This window comes from Lepus europaeus, chromosome 3 (genome assembly GCF_033115175.1).
Source record: "Lepus europaeus isolate LE1 chromosome 3, mLepTim1.pri, whole genome shotgun sequence".
Classification (NCBI taxonomy): Eukaryota; Metazoa; Chordata; class Mammalia; order Lagomorpha; family Leporidae; genus Lepus; species Lepus europaeus.
In genome coordinates this window covers 140,117,791-140,138,060 of record NC_084829.1, presented here as the reverse complement: position 1 = coordinate 140,138,060, position 20,270 = coordinate 140,117,791, and the positions used below count along the sequence as shown (strand labels likewise).

The window sequence follows — 20,270 nt, the reverse complement described above, 5'->3', positions numbered from 1 at the left end:
TAGGATTAAAAATTCTATTTGTTGCCTCTAAGAAACACATCTCACCAACAAAGATGTACACAGACTGAAAGTGAAAGGATGGGAAAAGATTTTCTATACCAACAGAAGTGAAAAAAGAGCTGGTGTAGCTATCCTAATATCAAACAAAATAGACTTTAACACAAAAACTCTCAAAAGAGGCAAAGAAGGGCACAATGTAATGTTTAAGGGATCAATTTGACAGGAAGATGTAACTATTCTAAATATATAGGTACCTCATTACAGAGCACCAGTCTATTTAAAAGAAATGTTAGGGGATCTAAAGTGAGACATAGACTCAAATATAATAATAATGGGGGATTTCAGTACCCCACTTTCAGCAATGGACAGATCAACCAGACAGAAAATCAGCAAGGAAACAACAGAGTTAATCGACACTATAGAACAAATGGATCTAACAGATACTTACATAACTTACACATTCTTCTCAGCAGTGCTTGGATCTTTTGCGAGGATTGACCACAGCATAGACAATAAAGCAAGTGTCAGCAAATTCAAAAAAATTGAAATCATACCATGCATCTTCTCTTATGACAATGGAATGAAACTGGACATCAGCAACTCAGGGAATTTAGTCCTGCAAACACAAGGAGACTGAACAACATGCTCCTGAATGAACAGTGGGTCATTGAAGAAATCAAAAGAGAAATCAAAAAGTTTCTGGAAACAAATGAAGATGACAATACAATACATCAAACCTTATGGGATACAACTAAAGCAGTGTTAAGAGGAAAGTTTACAACAATTGGTGCCTACATCAAGAAATTGGAAAGACACTAAATAAATGAGCTATCAATGTATCTCAAAGACCTAAAAAAAACAACAGCAAGCCAAACACAAAATTAGTAGGAGAAATTAAATAATTAACAATAGAGAAGAAATAAACAAAATTGAAGCCAAGAAAACAATACAAAGGATGAGTGAAACAAAGAGCTGATTTTTTGAAAAAGTAAACAAAATTGACACATCATTGGCCCAAACCAAAAAAAAAAAAAAAAAGAATACCCAAATTAATACAATTAGAGATGAAAAAAGAAATGTAACATCAACACCACAGAAATAAAAACAATCATCAGAAATTACCACAAAGAGCTGTATGCCAACAAACCTGGAAACCACTTCTTAATGGATAGATTCCTGGACACTTACAGCTACCTATATTGAGCCATGAAGACATGGAAAACCTAAATAGACCCATAACCAAGACAGAATTTGAATCAGTAAAAAAGACCCTCCCAACAAAGAAAAACCTGGGACCTGATGGCTTCACTTCTGAATTCTACCAGACATTTAAAGAACTAACTGCAGTTCTTCTCAAGCTATTCAAAACAATTGAAAGGGCAGGAATCTCCCAAATTCTTTCTATGAAACCAGCATCACCTTAATTCCTAAACCTGAAAATGTACAACAGAGGAAGAGAACTACAAACTGAGTTCTCTGATGATCACGGATACAAAAATCATCAACAAAATTAAAGCCAATAGAATTCAACGACACATCAGAAAGATCATCCACACAGACCAAGTGGGATTTATCCCTGCTATGCAGGGATGGTTCAACATTCAAAAATCAATCAATGTGATACATCACATTAACAAACTGAAGAACAAAAACCACATGATTATCTCAATAGATGCAGAGAAAGCATTTGATAAAATACAACACCCTTTCATGATGAAAACTCTAAGTAAATTGGGTTTAGAAGGAGCATTCAACACAATCAAGGCAATTTATGACAAACCCATGGCCAGCATCCTATTGAATGAGGAAAAGTTCCATAACCAGACAAATATGCCCACTCCCACCACTGCTATTCAATATATTCCTGGAAGTTCAGGCCAGAGCCATTAGGAAAGAAAAAGAAATCAAAGTGATACAAATTAGGAAGGAGAAAGTCAAATTATCCAAGGTTGCAGATGACATGATTCTAAATTTAGGGGATCCAAAATACTCCACTAAAAGACTATCAGAACTCATTCAAGAGTTTGGTAAAGTAGTATGATATAAAATCAACACACAAAATTCAACACCCTTTGTATACACAGATAATGCCACAGCTAAGAAAGAACTTCTAAGATGAATCCCATTCACAATAGCTACAAAAAAAATCATGGCATAAATTTAACCCAGAATGTCAAAGATCTCTACGATGAGAATTACAAAGCATTAAAGAAAAAAAAAAAGAAGATACAATAAAATGGAAAAATCTCCCATGTTCATGGATTGGGAGAATCAATATCATCAAAATGTCCATACTACCGAAAGTAATCTACAGTTTCAATGTGATACCAATAAAAATACCAAGGACATTCTTCTCTGATATAGAAAGAATGATGCTAAAATCCAAATGGAAACACAGGAGACCATGAATAGCTTAAGCAATCTTATACAACAAAAACAGAGCTGGAGGCGTCCCAATACCAGGCTTCAAGATATACTGCAGGGCAGTTATAATCAAATCATCCTGGTACTGGTACAAAAACAGATAGCGGCGCCGGCACACCAGGTTCTAGTCCGGGTCGGGGCACCGGATTCTGTCCCGGTTGCCCCTCTTCCAGGCCAGCTCTCTGCTGTGGCCCGGGAGTGCAGTGGAGGATGGCCCAAGTGCTTGGGCCCTGCACCCCATGGGAGACCAGGATAAGCACATGGCTCCTGCCGTCGGATCAGCACGGTGCGCCGGCCGCAGCAGCCATTGGAGGGTGAACCAACGGCAAAAGGAAGACCTTTCTCTCTGTCTCTCTCTCTCTCTCACTGTCCACTCTGCCTGTCAAAAAAAAAAAAAAAAAAACCAAAAACAGATGGCTAGACCAATAGAACAGAGTAGAAATGCCAGAAATTAATCCAATGATCTTCAACCAACTTATATTTGACAAAGGAACTAAAACCAATCCCTGGCACAAGGACAATCTTTTCAACAAATGTTGCTGGGAAAACTGGATTTCCACATGTAGAGATGAAGCAAGACCCTTATCTACACCTTACACAAAAAGGAACTCAAATTGGATTAAAGACCTGAATCTATGACCTGATACCATGAAATTATTACAGAACATTGGGGAAACCCTGCAAGACATTGGCACAAGGAAAGAGTTCTTGGAAAAGACTCAGGAGGCACAGGCAATCAAAGCCAAAATTAACAAATAAGATTATATCAAATTGAGAGGCTTCTGTACTGCAAAAGAAACACTCAGGAAAGTGAAGAGGCAACTGACAAAATGGGAGAAATTATTTGCAAACTATATAACTGATAAAGGATTAATAACCAGAATATATAAAGGGATCAAGAAACTCTACAACAACAAAACAAACAACCCAGTAAAGAAATGGGCAACGGACTTAAACAGACATTTTTCAAAAGAGGAAATCAAAATGGGCAACAGACACATGAAAAAATGTTCAAGATCACTAGCCATCAGGGAAATGCAAATCAAAACCACAATGAGGTTTCACCTCACCCCTGTTAGAATGGCTTTCAAACAGAAATCAACAAATAACAAATGCTGGAGAGGATGTGGGGAAAATGGTACCCTAATCCACTGTTGATGGGAATGTAAACTGGTATAGCCACTATGGAAGACAGTATGGGGATACCTCAGAAATCCTTTTTTTTTTTTTTTTTTTTTTTGACTGGCAGAGTGGACAGTGAGAGAGAGAGACAGAGAGAAAGGTCTTCCTTTTGCCGTTGGTTCACCCTCCAATGGCCGCTGCGGCCGGCGCACCGCACTGATCTGAAGGCAAGAGCCAGGTGCTTCTCCTGGTCTCCCATGGGGTGCAGGGCCCAAGCACTTGGGCCATCCTCCACTGCACCCCTGGGCCACAGCCGAGAACTGGCCTGGAAGAGGGGCAACCGGGACAGAATCTGGCACCCCGACCAGGACTAGAACCTAGTGTGCCGGCGCCACAGGCGGAGGAATAGCCTATTGAGCCATAGTGCTGGCAGAAATCTTAATATAGACCTACAACAGGACTCAGCCATCCCACTCCTGAGAATTTATCCAAGGAAAAATGAAATCAGCATATGAAAGAGTTGTCTGTACCCCCATGTTTATTGCAACTCAATTCACAATCGCTAAGACATGAAATCAAGCTAAAGGCCTGTCAGCTGAAGACTGGATAAAGAAATTATGGGATATGGCTGGTGCCGCAGCTCACTAGGTTAATCCTCTGCCTGCGGCACTGGCACACCGGGTTTTAGTCCCAATCAGGGCACCGGATTCTGTCCCTGTTGCTCCTGTTCCAGTCCAGCTCTCTGCTGTGGCCCAGGAAGGCAGTGGAGGATGGCCCAAGTACTTGGGCCCTGCACACGCATGGGAGACCAGGGGGAAGCACCTGGCTCCTGGCTTCGGATTAGTGCGGCGCACCGGCCGCAGCGGCCATTGCAGGGTGAACCAACAGAAAAGGAAGACCTTTCTCTCTCTCTCTCTCTCACTGTCCACTCTGCCTGTCAAAAAATAAAATAAAATAAAAAAAGAAATTATGGGATATGTACATCAGTAATACTATACATCAGCTTAAAAAAATGAAATCCAGTCACTTGCTACAAAATGGATAGATCTGGGAAAAAAAAAACTTAGTGAAATAAGCTAGTTCCAAGGGACAAATACCATATGTTTTCCCTGACCTGTGATAAATAATAGAGCACCTAAAAGGCAATCTGTAGAAGTAAAATTGACACTGAGAATCAATGACTTTGAACAGCCCTTACCTTGACTGTTGAGGAACAGTTTTTTTTTTTTCTTTGTCATATTATTTTTTGAACTCTTTACTTAACATAGAGTTAATCATATGTGTATAAAGTTAATTGAAAATAGATCTTGGTAAAAAAATAAGAATGGGAATAAAAGAGGGAGGAGGAAGAGAGGTATGAGTGTGGGTGGGAGGGTGGTCAAGGTGGGAAGAATCATCATGCTCCTAAAGTTATAATTATTAAGCATATGAATTTTGTAACTATAAAGCTCTATAGTTCTACATACATTCCTATGGACTTACTTCTACGGGCACAGCTTAAAAACTTGCTATGGGACCCCAAATCCTCTTAAGCTTTATGGTAAAAGTAGCATTTTAAGTATCAAAGTGATCATATGCATAGGATAATTAGTGAGTGGTCATAATAATAGAATTAAAATGAATGAATGTTCCAACATGTGAAGCAGTCCATACAGCAGACTCATAGAATGACAATCAATTTAAGTAGCATTCTGACCTCAGAATTAGCCCTTAAGGCATTCTGGTCTGGCTGAAAAGTCCACGAGAGCTTTTCAGACATGGAAAGGCCAAGACACTTTGCAAAAAAATGTCTTACATGAAGAACCTCTGTGGGTGAGACCCTAGTGGAAAGAGTGGTCATATCAAATAAGGAGGTACTTTTGTCTGGAGGGAAGAGAGGACTTTCACTTCACTTATGGCATTGTCTAAATATTGATGGAGTCTGTGGATTCAAAAGGCTTCCATAGCCTAGGCAGCTCATGTCAAGAGTCTCGAGTGATCACTGACATCATACATAAGAGTGCTAATTGTTAAATTAAGAATAGAATACACTGTGCACTAACTTCCCATGCAGGACATCTGTCCTTAAAGAGTTGTATTATGAGAGTTAACAGTAAAACTTGTTCTCAAAGATTTATTTCATTTCAGTGTATTAAGTGGAGGATACTCCTATGTCTCATAAGTTTCAGTTATGCCTAAATGTCCAACTCCATTGCTTGCTTTCTTAGGTGCTTCCTTATTTAATGATAAAACTAGTTCTCAGATACCTTCTGTTAATGTATTAAATGGAGTATATTCTTATGTCTCATAGTTATGTCTAAGTGCTTGCAAAAGATGTATCATTCTTGGGTGCTTATTTAGTTAATTAAGGTCTCAAAAAAAAAAAAGAAGTGAAATTAACTTTGAGATACAATGACTTTGAACAGCCCTTGTCTTGACTGTTGAGAAACAGTTTTTGTTTGTTTTTGGTGTGTGTGTGTGTGCAAATTGTTGAACTCCTTACTTACTATAGAGTTGGCCTTCTGTATATAAAGTTAATTGATAATGAATGTTAGTGGAGAATGTGACCTGGGAATGGTAGAAGGAGGAGAAGAGGAGGTATGGAATTATGGGTGGGAGGGCAGGTATGGTGGGAAGAATCCACTATATCCCTAAAGTTGTACTTATAAAATGCATGAAGTTTGTATCCCTTAAATAAAGATTTCTTTGTGGAAAAACAAGAGTTATCTGTACCCTCATGTTTATTGAAGTTCAGTTCACAATAGCTAAGATATGGAACCAATCCAAATGTCCATCAACTGATGATTGGATAAAGAAATTGTGGTATATATACACTATGTGCGGCGAGCCTTGACCAGCAAGGCACAGAATTAACGGCACGAAGATCCTTCTTCAATCACGGTTTATTGAGACGCCACTTGGTTGTCAGTACAGATGTAGGCGGAGAGGCGCTAAACACATTTCTTCCACTGCTTATGTACCCATCCCCTGTCCCAGTACATAGTCAAACATTATCTTAAGTCTAAACATGGCGAAAGAGCAGCACAATACAGACCCACAAAAACAGGAAACTTTAGAGTAAACATGTCTTACCAGGGGAGCAGGAACTGGCCCTGTTAAACATTAGTGCCTTCACATAGACACTTATCTAAAGCTGTTTGGGAGAGTACACAAGCAACTTTTACTCCAGCACGTAGGCATGCAAGCAACTTTTACTCCAGCACGTAGGCATGCAAGCAATCCTTTACTCTAGCACGTAGGCATTGCTGCCACAGTTCCCCCTTTTTTGTTTTTTACAGCAAATGAGGTCTTATCCCCGATCAGGCCTTCACCTCATGATGTGCTGGCCGATCAAGGGGCGCCTGTGCTCAGGGATACTCCCATTCCGGTGCAATGAGCAAAAGCTCTCGGAGTGCTAAGGCAATATCCCAGATGAAAGAATTCCTTATCAGGTGCAATGGCACTATGGCCCCTGAGTGCAAGGACATTCTTTAAGCTTCTTTAAACATGCTGAGCCAAACCGCGGGGGGAACTGCCTGCCTCAATTGCGGCCATTGCTTGCAGGAGAGCAATTTTTTCGCGCTTGCGGCTCCGTACTAATCGGAAAAGAACAAAAAGAGTACACAATAGCCCTGATAGTAATACAGCTCCGAACAATCCAACCCCCACCCATTCTTTGAACCATTGTAACCCCTGTAATATATAATCAGAAAACCCTTTCAGAGTGACAACAGATGCTCTAGTTTCATTCAGCTGCAAAATCATGATAGTAAGATTTTGCTGAAGTTCCCCAAATTCCATAGACCAGTTCCCTGATAGATTAAGACCCAAGTTTTCTTGACTCATTTAGAGAGGCTGGATATGGCGTAACACACATATGGTGCAGTCTCTGAACGCAACCTAGGCTGGTGACTTCAAAAAGATCTTCCATAGCTGCTTGCAGCAAGTCCCATGCGTTTATTTAATAGTAGCACCCCCTGAAGGCCAGATGATCATTTATGCGTTCCTGGACAAATAGAGCGTCTGATGATCTTTTTACGACTGTCATTAATAGTCTGCACAGTTTGAACAGTGGAAGCCATGGCCACTCCCGCCGTAACAGCCGCTGCGGCAGAGGCGACAATTGCCGTTACAATGGCTATAATCCCAAAGGTCCCGTGGCTGTCGAAACAAAACTGCCAGAGGAAATTCCTCTGGGTCAGTCACTACTGGTATAGGAACATAGGTAGGGTACACGCATTACTACCATAGTTTTCTGGGTTCCATTCCAACACTGGGTTAAATAGCATGTATCATTTCCTGCACATTCTATATCGTCCCATTATCTTGTTTATCTGTCAAAAGAAAAAATAAAGGGAGGATCGACACAAACATGACTAGACAGGAGGCTCATATTATGCAAAGAATTGCGATGTAAAGTTACTGAGTACGTGACTAGTTATGTTATAACTGCCACCTAGCATTATAGAGGCTTATATTAATAGAATCAAGCCTTGCCAAAGGGGACAAATCCATACTAGCTCCACGTCTATTCCACAATACCCAGGAGGCTAAAGGATTGCCGTGATATAATTTGAATTTAGGAGAAAATTTATACGGTTCTTGGGTTTCTACATTTTCTGTGCAATCACCAAATCGCGGGGGATAGCTGAATTCCCGAGTGATGCACTTTGGTACAGGTCTAGATATGTTCCATGAAGCACTGGAATTGGTTCCTGTCTGTATTAAAAAAGGGACTGTTATGTTGGCTGTGATCAGGAGTGTAGTGACATTAGCCACGGTGCTATTACCTCCTCCTCCTGTTCCATTTGTGCTCCCTAGAGCAATCTTTGTAAGGGCCTCGAGCACCATTGGGATCGAGAGGTCAGGATTTAGATATTTAAAGGGATCATATATCCAACTAAGGTTATATGAAAGAATCTGTATACAGGGACTCTGCGAATTCATAGAAAAACACAAGCTATTATAGAGGGTAACATTAGTGGCATTATATCGCATTTGTTGCATATTTTGTGGTGTTTTGCACGGTATTTCTAACTGACAGTCTCTATTATACAATTGAGGAAACATCTTATCACTAGAGAACACTGGCTTAGGTATTGGCCATGTTCTCGCAATGGCCCACAGGGTCACATCCTTTGATATCGTCATGGGAAATGTCAACCATAGTCCCATCAGTATCCATGTCAGACGTTTCATTATCATGCCTCGTGTTCTCTTGTCGTTCCTCTTCTTTCTTATCTGTCACTCTCCTTGTCAGTCTTTCTGGAATCCAGATCGGGTCTGGTCGTTCCTGCGGAAAAACACAAATTGCTCCCCTGGATCTCTGTATCACAGGATCCGGGCCATACCATTTGTTATCTAGTACATCTTTCCACATGACCTTTTGGCTAGTTTGTACAGGATTTTTTGTATGCCTCATAGCCGCTGATTCATTCTCTGTATTAAAATGTAAGAAATTGAGAGTGTATAATGCAATAGCGAGGCGTTCTCTGGGGGTTGCATGGAGCGCAATTCCCCCTTTCTGTTTTTGCAATGTTTCTTTTAGGGAGCGATTAGCGCGCTCCACAATGCCTTGGCCTTGAGGATTATACGGTAGGCCAGTTTTATGAGCTACTTGCATTTGTGACATAAAGGTAGCGAAGCCTTTTGAAGTATAAGCGGGCCCATTGTCAGTTTTTATGAGGGCAGGCTTTCCCCAAGCTGCCCAAGCCTCAAGACAATGAAGTTTCACCTGTGCTACACGTTCCCCAGACAAGGAAGTGGCATGAATGACACCAGAATATGTGTCCACTGAGACATGTACGTATTTTTGCCTACCGAATTCTGGGATGTGTGTAACATCCATTTGCCATAAGGATAAAGGTTTTAGTCCCCTAGGATTAACACCAGAATGTGGCGGATGGAGGAATATTGCACAATCTGGACAGGCCTTTACAATTTGCCGAGCTTGTTCTCTGGAGATATGAAAGCGCAAGCGCAGCGTATTAGCTGGAACATGATAAGAGGCATGAAAGTTTTTTGCTAGGTCAACAGAAGTCAGAGATACAAAGACACTATTACGGGTTGCGATATCTACCTTGGCATTAGTTTTACTCATAGGTCCAGGGAGGCCAGAATGAGCTCTTATATGGCCAATGAAAAAGGGCATACGTCTAACCAGGATAGCTTGCTGGATTTGTCGAAATATTGGGGCTACCGTGCTATGCGACTGTATATGAGCTACAACCTCTAGTGAACGGACAGCATTTACCACATATTGGGAATCTGAGATAATATTAATGGGTTCATCTGAAAATGTGCGAAATACTGTCAATACCACTAAGCACTCTACCACTTGAGGGGCGTTAGGGCGAAAATGAAGAATCACAGGCTCTGAATCAGTTGTAGCATACGCTCCACGACCAGTCTTGGAACCATCAGTATAAATAGTTGTTGCAGCTGGAATGGGTTTGCTCTTTGTAAGTTTAGGAAAGTAAACTAAATTTCGCTGCACAAAAGTTAATAATTTGTCCGCTGGCAAGTGATTATCAATTACACCTGAGAAGGCAGTTAGAACAATAGGCCAAACATTAGTGGTACCGGCAAGAGTCTCAATTTGCATTTGAGTATAAGGTACAATCAGCTCATCAGGATGTTTACCAAAATGCATTGTGCAAAACTTGAGACCCAGAAGAGCATAATGAGCTACTAATTCAGGATAATACCGCAATGTTCTTACACCCGCTGAATTACCATGTATCCACCATAAAGGAGCATTTTGCCACACCACTCCAGTAGGTGTAGTGGGCGTAGCAAGAATGCATAGTAGTAATTTTTTAGACGGATCAAACCTACATAGTTGGGCTTTACTAATGGCCTTTTCTACGAGTTGCAGAGCTTTAACGCCCTCAGGAGTAAGTTGACGAGGAGAGGCAATATCTGGATTGCCCTCCAGAATAGAGAACAAAGGTTGCAGGTCGTTTCGGGTCAGCGGTAAATATCCACGTAGCCAATTTATGTCCCCTAGCAGTTTTTGAAAATCATTCAGTGTGCATAGGTTTTGAGTGCTAATGCAGAGCTTCTGTGGCCGAATGGAAGTTGTAGTAATTTTTGCTCCTAAAAATTGCACCACATCAGATTGTTGTATTTTTTCTGGGGCAATAGAAAGACCATATGCGTTAAGGCAGGAGGAGAGCAATGCAAAGGCCTTATCTACTAATTGCTGTGAATGAGCTGTGATAAGAATGTCGTCCATATAATGAATAATACGGACTTGTGAAAACTGTTTTCGTACTGGTGCGATAGCCTGATTAACATATAATTGGCAAAGAGTAGGGCTATTAGCCATGCCTTGAGGCAACACTTTCCATTGATACCTTGCGTCAGGCATTTCATGATTCTCTGAAGGGAGAGTAAAAGCAAATCGCTCTCGATCTAAAGAATGTAAAGGTATGGAAAAGAAACAATCCTTAATGTCTACCACTAGCATAGGCCAGCCCTTTGGAAGGGAAGACAGAAGAGGCAGTCCTCTCTGTACTGGTCCCATCAATTGCATCTGTCTATTGACTGCTCGCAGATCATGCAAAAGCCTCCATTTGCCTGATTTTTTCTTTATGACAAAAATTGGAGTATTCCAGGGCGATACTGAGGGCTCTATATGTTCTAACATCAGCTGCTCTTGCACAAGTTCTCTAGCGGCGGCGAGTTTTTCACGACTGAGGGGCCACTGGGGCACCCACACTGCCTTATTCGTATTCCAGGGAATACGTAATAGCTTTTCCTCAGTGGCCCCTAGGAAAAACCCACGCCTTTGCGGTCTGTTTTTTGATCTAACTCCACCGGTTCTGATATACCCTGAAGATTTTTCCCTAACCCTTTATTGGGCATATATCCTTGTCTTGCCATGATATTTTTGCTAGTCTGCGAATACTCATTAGTCAATATGAGTTTCATCTGGGTTTGTATATCCCTACCCCATAAATTTATAGGTAAATCTACCACAAAGGGACGAAAGGTGCCTTGTTGTTTATCGACTGTCCAGTGGAGTTCCTTAGAACTTATTTCTGGAGCCTGTCGATATCCCAATCCTACCAAGTCTTGAGAGGCATGCTGCAAAGGCCATCCCTTTGGCCAAAATTGTTTGCTCATAACACTACGATCTGCTCCTGTATCCACTAAGCCTGAAAAATGTTTACCCTCCACCTCTATCTGTAACATTGGTCGGTCATTTAATTCCATGCTTAGACATGCGAGATCGATTCCTGTAGATCCAAAACCAGATGCGCCACGGTTATGTGACCGGGCGGGGTATTTTTCATGACCTGATTGCAGTATCAGAAGTTGTGCTACGCGATCGCCAGGGGAAATGGAAATTACTCCAAAAGGGGAGTAGCACATTACTTTAATAACACCCTCATAGTCAGGATCAATTACTCCTGGTAAAACAATTAACCCTCGTAGCGTTGATGATGATCGTCCAATGATTAATCCTGCGGTATTCTTTTCTAATGGGCCCTGCATGTCTGTATCTATTATCTGTACTCCCATGCTCTGTGTTAATACCAAGCCGGAGGTGGCACGGAGGTCCAGCCCTGCGGAGCCCGCGGTTGCTCTGCGGACTTCGGGGGTGGCTGCATGGAAGGTTCCTGTAGTGCCCCATATGCTTTCGGGCCCTGGGGACGGGGGCCCCGATATCCGTTTTTTGACTCCTTTTCTATTGTCTCGAGGGGTTGTCCATTAATGTCTTTTACTGACCTGCATTCATTAACCCAATGCTTCCCCTTTTTGCATCTGGGACAAGTGCCAGGTATTTGTCGCACAGGATTGTTATGCTCCTTTTGTTCTTTACAATTTTTCTTAAAATGACCAATTTTCCCACACTTAAAACATGCACCATTATTGTTATTACGTTTTGTTGCAGTTAAAATAGCAGCAGCAAGCCCAGCATTAGTTAATGGTCCCCCAATTTCCCTACATGCCTTCAACCAGGCTTCTAGCCCTTTTCCTTTCCATGGAGTTATGGCTCGTTTGCAATCTTTAGTAGCTTGCTCATATATAAGCTGCTGAATTAAGGGCATTGAACTCTCCACGTCCCCAAAAATTTTTCCCGCTGCTTCCATCATTCTACCCACAAACTCTGAAAAAGGCTCATTGGACCCTTGAATAATTTTTGTTAAATTCCCCGAGACCTCACCTCTTTTGGGTAAAGTCTTCCAAGCCCTGAGATATATGTCATTAATCTGTCTGTATACTTCAAGGGGGTAGCGAGTTTGATCAGCCGCCCATTGTCCTTGTCCTAAAAGCATATCTGCTGTCCAATGCGGCTGACCATCCCGCACATTTTGTCTAGCCTGTGTATGTGCAGCATCGGTAACAATGGATCTGTAATCGAGATATTGTCCCGTGCTGAGGCTGCCTCGTGCAATCTCAAACCAATCTGAAGGTGTCATAGCATTAGTGGTTAATCGTCCTAACAAAGTTAAAGTATAGGCGGCATTGGAACCAAATTGGCGAGCGGCCTCCACTAGATCTTTTAACTGTTTATATGGTATAGGCTCATGAAATCGGCGTTGAGTTTGTTGTTCCTCAAATACCGGGAAGGCTGATGCCAATTGGGCCCACGTTTCCCTTTTAATAAAATGACTGCCTTTACTGTGCTTAACATAAGGGGGAGGGCGCACACTAGCAGCCTGAATTTTATTATCTGCGCCCTGTTCCTCAGTCTCACTGAAATCATCATCCAAATCTTCTTCATACTGCTCCTCTTCTGCCAATCTAAGATCCTCAAACTCACTTAAGGCGGGGTACAAAGGTGCTGAAGGTTTTTCTTTTTCTGAGCTCAAAATTTTCTTCATTTCCTCGCGAGATCTCTTATCTTTTACCTTGCCTTTTCTTTTGGTATGTTCCCTCTCCTCTGTAATACTTTGTTCCGACCAACTATCCTGCTGGTCAGCTAGTGCTCTTCTCCCTTGTTTGATAATTTCCACATTTTTACCAGTTTGTAAGCAGGAATGTACCAATTTCCAAAACGGAAAGGTTCCTGCCCTAAGCGACCCCTTTTCTTTAGCCTGCTCCAAATCCTTTCCTAATTTTTCCCAACATTTTAAATTAATATCTCCAGTGTAAACAAACCAAGGGGCTTTCCTGTCTATATCTTCTAAAATTGTCTTTATTGTTTTTGTGGAAATTTTTAATCCCCTTTCTTTTAATAATGCTTGTATGGGATCCACGAAATTTTCACTTTCATGACTATTGGCAGTACCCATATCTATGATTCTAAAAGGCACTGTTTCCTTTTACTCTGGGTCGCACACAACTTTAGAACTAAAACAATAATAAGAGAGAAGGCAAAAATGATAATAACCAGGAGAAATTCTTCTAACATACCCTTCCTCGACGTCGACCCGTCTCCCGTGTGAAGTTCTGGACCTTACCTCTCCAGTCGTGCAATGTTACGCGTCTGGTTCGAGTTCCCGGGTTTCGGCACCAGCTGCGGCGAGCCTTGACCAGCAAGGCACAGAATTAACGGCACGAAGATCCTTCTTCAATCACGGTTTATTGAGACGCCACTTGGTTGTCAGTACAGATGTAGGCGGAGAGGCGCTAAACACATTTCTTCCACTGCTTATGTACCCATCCCCTGTCCCAGTACATAGTCAAACATTATCTTAAGTCTAAACATGGCGAAAGAGCAGCACAATACAGACCCACAAAAACAGGAAACTTTAGAGTAAACATGTCTTACCAGGGGAGCAGGAACTGGCCCTGTTAAACATTAGTGCCTTCACATAGACACTTATCTAAAGCTGTTTGGGAGAGTACACAAGCAACTTTTACTCCAGCACGTAGGCATGCAAGCAACTTTTACTCCAGCACGTAGGCATGCAAGCAACCTTTACTCTAGCACGTAGGCATGCTGCCACAACTATGGAATACTACTCAGCCATAAAAAGATGAAATTCTGTCTTTTTCATCAAAACACAGGCAACTGGAAACCATAAGCCAGTTCCAAAAAGACAAAGATCATAGATTTTCCATGACTTGTGGTAACCGATATACATACCACAAAAATGCAATGTATCTGAGCAAAATTGTCATTTTGAGATTTGATTATTTTTTACAACTCCTGTAAACAGTTTGGTATTGGAACAAGAACAGATATAAGACCCATGAAGAGAATGGAGAATCTGAAACCAGATTTGGTTTACAGCAATGATGTCCAATATGGAAAAAGGATAATATTTTGAATATTGTTGTTAGATTGTATACCTACATAAAACAAAATTAACAACCTCTATAGTATTCTATGGACAGAAATACATTCTATTTGATAATCAACCTAAATTTCACTTTTTGAAGCAAAAAATAAGATATTTCTATAATCCTAGGCTGGACAGAGATTTCTCTTTTTTTAAAGATTTATTTATTTACTTGAAAGTCAGAGTTACACAGAGAGAAAAGGAGAGGCAGAGAGAGAGAGAAGTCTTCCATCCGCTGGTTCACTCCCCAGTTGGCCGCAACGGCCAGAGCTGTGCCAATCTGAACCCAGGAGCCAGGAGCTTCTTCCAGGTCTCACACACAGGTACAGAGGCTCCAATGACTTGGGCTATCTTCTACTGCTTTCCCAGGCCACAGCAGAGAGCTGGATTGGAAGTGGAGCAGCCAAGTCTTGAACCGGCACCCATATGGGATGCCAGCACTGTAGGCGGCAGCTTTACCCACTACGCCACAGCACCAGCCCCCAGAGATTTCTTAAACATGATCTACATAGAACTAACTATAAAGGAAAGATTAATAAATTGAACATCATTAAAATTAGTAACTTCTGTCCATCGTTACTATTACATTAATGAAATGTGAAGCCATGCAATGAGGAAGATATTTGTCACACATGTATTTAACAAAATTCTTGCCCAGACACATACACAAATACAGAGGAGTATAAACTCAGATGTGTCTACATACGTGTATTTTTTTCTTCTGACATATTTTATAATAGATGAATACATATATGTGCCAAAAGATAAATTTAAAAAAGTGTTCACAGCTGTATTATACATAGTTTCCCAAAATTACAAACCCAAATGTCAATCAGTTGAGTAATGTATATATAATAGAACACTATATAACAATTAGAATAAATGGAATAATCATTTATGCGACAAGAATCTGACCAGTATAATATTGAATCAAAAAATATAGGCATAAGGGAGTAAATACTATAGGCATCCATGGATATGAAATCCAAAAATAGGCAAAAAGAACTTTGGTAGTGGAATTTAGAAGAGTAGATCACCTTCATAACTCAATGGCTGGTAGATTGACAAGGAAGTTTCTGGGATGCAGGAGTTTCTTTTTTCTTGATCTATTGGCATTTGAACAGGTGAGCTCAGCATGAAGTTTCATCAGCCGCCGCTCGCTTTATGATTTGTATAATTTGGTGAATATATAATATGCTTCACTAGAGAGCATACTTTAATAAAACCACTTAAACACCAACATATATAGATATACCTTCATATACAAATAAAGATCGTGGGGCAACATTACAATAATTTAACTGTTCATTGGGTGAGTCATCAAGTAATTGTGATCATCAATCAGTATTTTCAAGAATGGTAATTTCTGGGGCCAGCACTGTGGCACAGCGGGTTAATGCACTGGTCTGAAGTGCCCGCATCTCATATGGGTGCCAGTTTGAGACCCAGCTGCTCTACTTCCAATCCAGCTCTCTGCTGTGGCCTGGGAAAGCAGTAGAAGATGGCCCAAGTCTTTGGGCCCCAGCACCGTGTGGGAGACCTGGAAGAAGCTCCTGGCTCCTGGCTTCGGATTGGCTCAGCTCCAGCTGTTGCAGCTAATTGGGGAGTGAACCAGCGGATGCAAGACCTCTCTCTCTCTCTCTCTCTCTGCATGTACCTCTGACCTGCAATAAATGGTCTTTTTATAAAAAATGGTAATTTCTTTATAATGAGAGGATTTTCTGCTCAACCCCATTACCTTTCCTTGTCAAAAGCTTTATTTGGGGGCCAGCACTGTGGCATAGCTGGTAAAGCTACCACCTGAGATGCTGGCAAGCCCATATGAGTGCTGGTTCATGTCCTGGCTGCTCTGCTTCCAATCTAGTACCAATTAATGGCCTGGGAAAAGCAGCAGAGTATGGCCCATGTGCCAAGGCCCCTAACACCCACAAAGGGGACAGGCGAAGCTCCTGGCTCCTGGCTTTGGCCTGGCTCAGCTCTGGCCATTTTAGTCACTTGGGAAGTGAACTAACAAATGGAAAATCTCTCTCTCTCTCTCTCTCTCTCTCGCTCTCTCTGACTCCAACTTTCAAATATATAAATCTTTTTAAAATAGTTTTTAAAATACTTTATTTTATTTGATGCTATACCAAATCTCTGAAGCACCACTGCTTTTTCCACATCAGAGCTGAGTAGAGGTAGACAGAAGCATGGTGAATTTAAGGAATTTGCCCAAGATCAATCATAAAATATCATAAAATAGTGTAACTAGGATTCAAGTAACAATGAAAAATCAGTCCACTTTTCTAAGGCGAGTCCCTTGTTTTCTGCAAAGAACTCCTTGCTGAGGAAGTCTTTCTAGATCAATACTCCATAATACCCAGTAATTGAAGAGTTATGGTTGTTGACCTTCAGATAAGTTAAAAGCAACAAGTCTTTACTGGGTTTATTTCAAGTTCTAAGGCTTACACCAGCTCCAGAGGGCTCAAAACTAAATAAGATACTGTCTCTCACAGATCAAGTAGAGAAACACACAAAGGGGCAAAGGGGGAAGGAGAAGAAGAGGGAGGGGGGGAGGGAGGAGAGAGAGAGAGAGAGAGAGAGAGGGAGGTATAAAAGTTCAATATCAGTATGGCAGTTTTAAAACACTGTCTCTATTTTTTTTTTTTTTTTGGACACTTCTTCCATGGAGACATGGGCTCTATGCCCTACACCTTGAATCTGAGCTGGCCTGTGACTACCTCAGCTATTCAAATATAAAGACGCTGAAACTAGATTGTAAAGGCCATGTGGCTTCTGCCTATTTCTTTGGAATGTACTTGCCCTCCTGGAATGCTCCCTCTCAGAACCCAGCTGCCACGCTGTGAGGCGTGATCTTATTGACAGCCTCAGCTGAACCCAGTCTTCCCGGCACCGCAGCCCAGAAGCCAGACATGCGAGGTAGAAAACCACAACACAAATGTTACAGGCCATCTACTCCATCCCTCAGCCATTGGAGTCACCCTCAGGTATCTGAGTCTTTCTCTCTGGAACCCCAGATATCAGAAAGCAGAGGATGTCGTTCTGCTATGACTGGTAGAGACGAATGACCTGCAGTGTTCCTGGGCACTAGAAACTGTTGATCTTTGTGCCTTGTGATTTGTTTATGCCCCCACGGGTGGCTGGTTATATAACAAGAGATACTGGAAGAATGTTCTCAATGCTTGCTCCTCTTAAACCTGCATTACAATTGCCAGAGTGCTGGGAGAAATTGAAGATTTCTGGATTTCTCATTAATTGTGAACCAGGATTTGGGGGAATGGGTACAAGGAATGTACATGTTAACCAGCACAAGAACAATTCTTAAGTCTGAGCATCACTGCCCTAAACCAAGCATGTAATCAACCACATCAAGAGCGGCTCAGATATTATTGATCTCCTGGAATCTGTCATTGATTCTCAAACATCAGTGTGCCTAAAAAGAAAAAAAAATAACACCTGAGGGGCCAGTGTTGTGGCACAGAGGGTATAGCTGCTGCCCGTGGCACCAGCATCCAATAGGGATGCTGGTTTGAGTCCAGAATGCTCCATTTCCAATCCAGCTCACTTCTAATGGCTTGGGAAAGCAGCAGAAGATGGCCGAATCACTTGGGCCCCTGGACTCATGAGGGAGACTCAGAAGAAACTCCTGGCTCCTGGATTTGGATCTTCCCAGCTCCTGCCATCATGGCCATTTAGGGAGTGAACTAGCTGACAGAAGATCTCTCTCTCTCTCTTTCTCTCTCTCTTCTCTTTCTCTCTCTCTCTCTCTTTCTCTGTCCCCCCCCCCCCCCGCCCCGTAATGGTGCCTTTCAAATAAATAAATCTTAAAAAAAAAAAAAAAAAAAACTTGCTCCACATACTAACCATCAAGAGTTCTGGCTGTAGAAAGTTTCAGGGTGCATGAAGGAGGTGTGCCCAGGAAGTGAAAGAGAGTGGTTATGTTTACTCACCAGGCCAGGAAAGTCCTCAGAAGGCATGCAACACAATATTGAGTCCTAAAAAATGTGTATTTGCTCTTCAAAACAGCATAGCCCAGAAATTTCTAAGCAGAAGAAGCGGATTGCATAAAGCGATTGTGAAACAATCTGATGTGACTGAGTGCATGTACCTCTAGACAAGAGAGGAAACTAGAAAAGTGAGGTCAGGAAAGGAATTTGCACCTTTGCTTGAGGCCAATTAAGAAGCCTGTGAAGGGTTTTAAATTAGGGGAACTGTGATGAAATTTGCATTTTTCAAAACCTTTGAGGTGACTGTGTGAAGGAAAGTATTAAGCAAAACATAGGAATTCTATTGTAATAGCTCAGGTAGGAAAAAATGAGCCTACAAGTGGAGGTAAAGACCATGAAATGACACGCGTTCACACAAGACTTGGTCTCTGAAGGAGGAAGGTCAGCCTAAAGTTTGTTATTATTTCTAGGATTCTGTCCTAACTTTTAAAAAAAATAAGAAACCTAATAAATGTCCCTTTTCCAGAGAGCACGAGCCATAACTTAAGGAATTCAATAAGCTCATTCCTCTTCCAAAAATATTAAAAAATGAGAAAATTTTATTAATATTGAGTGATGTTATTATTCTACAGCTTAGCTTACTTTTTTGAAGGATTTTCAACATAACTGAAAACCAGGAGTAGTCTTTTTGGAGACTATTTGCCACTAAATCTAATGGAACTCATTTTCTCTGCAGAAAGAATTTGAAGTGAAGAAAAAAAAGAAGTAAGTGTTCTAACTTTGGATGGCTCCATTTAACTATTCATCCAGCTGATGCATTCTTGTGCAAAGTGGGATGATACTAGAGCTATTATTAAAATTGCATAACAAGAAAGATATGATGAAATACATATCGTCCTTGATTGTGCTGTCCGCTCAGATAGCTAAAGACAGGGGATGTGTGATAATAAAATCTTAAATCTGTGAAAGTAATTATTTCTGACATCTCCAACTAGGCAGCAGGCTGCCCAAACAGTGCTGTTCAGTCACAAATTCTAAGCCTAATGAAGTGAGAAGAACACAGTGTAGATACAAATTAAAATCTACTTACCAAGAACACTCAGTATTTTTTTTCTTTTTTGTATACTTCCTTGTTTTATGTGAAGAGGAAAATATCTATTGGGAATAATCACCCTTTTATGTTTTAAGTCAACATCGTAGACCTGTTATTAACCACAAGAAATAGGCATCCTGGAATTCTAATATGTTATTGAAACCTTTGGCTCCTCCAGAACTATTTTTAGATGCTTTTCATGATTATCATCGAGCAGGTAGAATGCAGTTGTGAGAGGAAAGAAATCTGCTTCAAATAATATGTAACCATTTGTCTTACTGAGTTTTTCCAGCGTTTTCCATTGTGGAAGGTCCAATTTTCCTGTCAATACAACCACTTGTCATAAACAAGACAACTGATATTATATATTTGAGAAGAACTGACACTTTAGAAAGGGGATTTCATTTAATTGAGTTGCAATGAAGTATGATTATAAATAGCCAAAAACTGTAGACAGTTCCATGA

General features: G+C 41.1%; 1 long non-coding RNA gene across 1 annotated transcript in view; it reads right to left on the bottom strand.

The window, feature by feature from the left end:
• LOC133757134 (uncharacterized) overlaps nt 1–18,752 on the bottom strand; it is a 73,970-nt gene extending 55,218 nt beyond the window's left edge. Inside the window, exon 1 of the long non-coding RNA XR_009865569.1 lies at nt 18,716–18,752. This is a non-coding gene — a long non-coding RNA (uncharacterized LOC133757134). The remainder of the gene's footprint in view (nt 1–18,715) is intronic.
• Nucleotides 18,753–20,270: the final 1,518 nt, after the last annotated feature.